Source organism: Ricinus communis, chromosome 6, assembly GCF_019578655.1.
Source record: "Ricinus communis isolate WT05 ecotype wild-type chromosome 6, ASM1957865v1, whole genome shotgun sequence".
NCBI lineage: Eukaryota > Viridiplantae > Streptophyta > Magnoliopsida > Malpighiales > Euphorbiaceae > Ricinus > Ricinus communis.
The window spans coordinates 1,705,072-1,705,712 of NC_063261.1; the positions used below are offsets into that span (position 1 = coordinate 1,705,072).

General features: G+C 30.3%; 1 non-coding gene across 1 annotated transcript; it reads left to right on the plus strand.

Annotated features, from left to right (window-relative positions):
* The first annotated feature begins 280 nt into the window (after nucleotides 1-280).
* LOC112535199 lies at nucleotides 281-388 on the plus strand. Its single transcript, XR_003079375.1, has one exon. It is a non-coding gene; the product is annotated as a small nucleolar RNA R71 (small nucleolar RNA).
* Nucleotides 389-641: the final 253 nt, after the last annotated feature.

Genomic DNA, 641 nt, shown 5'->3' on the forward strand with positions numbered 1-641 from the left:
CCTCATTGTTTGGTACATTTTTTATTGATGCAAGCATTTTAACTTGCTTAGTCAATTCAGGAAATTGCATAGCCATCTTACTACTAACTAATACTTCACTTACTCCTGCTCTTTTTATTCTCAGACTTTTTTATTGAGAATTGGCTCCTAACATCTCAAAGATTTCATAAACCTCATCAGCTGTCCTTTCTAACATAGCACCTCCAGCTGCATTATCAACCATACATTGATATTGTTATGTCAAGTTATCATAAAATAATTGGTTGATTATTAAAAGTGGGTATCCATGGTGTGGAAAATGTAATAAAAGTGATTTGAAGCGATCTCATGTTTCATGAAAAAATTCAATATCCTTTTGATAAAAATTAGAAATTTCAGCTCTTAATTCTTAGGCCTTTAATGTGAGTAAAATCTACTCATAAACTTGTGATAAACTTCATCCCAAATTCTCAAAGAATTAGGAGACAAGGTTATTAACCAAGCTTTTGCTCTTTCTTTCAATGAATAAAGGAAACACCTCATTATTAGTTGATCTTCATTAAGTCCAGATAATAAGAAAATATGAACTATAACATAAAATTCTCTAATAAATGTTAATGCATCCTCACTAGGCATACCATAAAATGAATGAAACACATTAA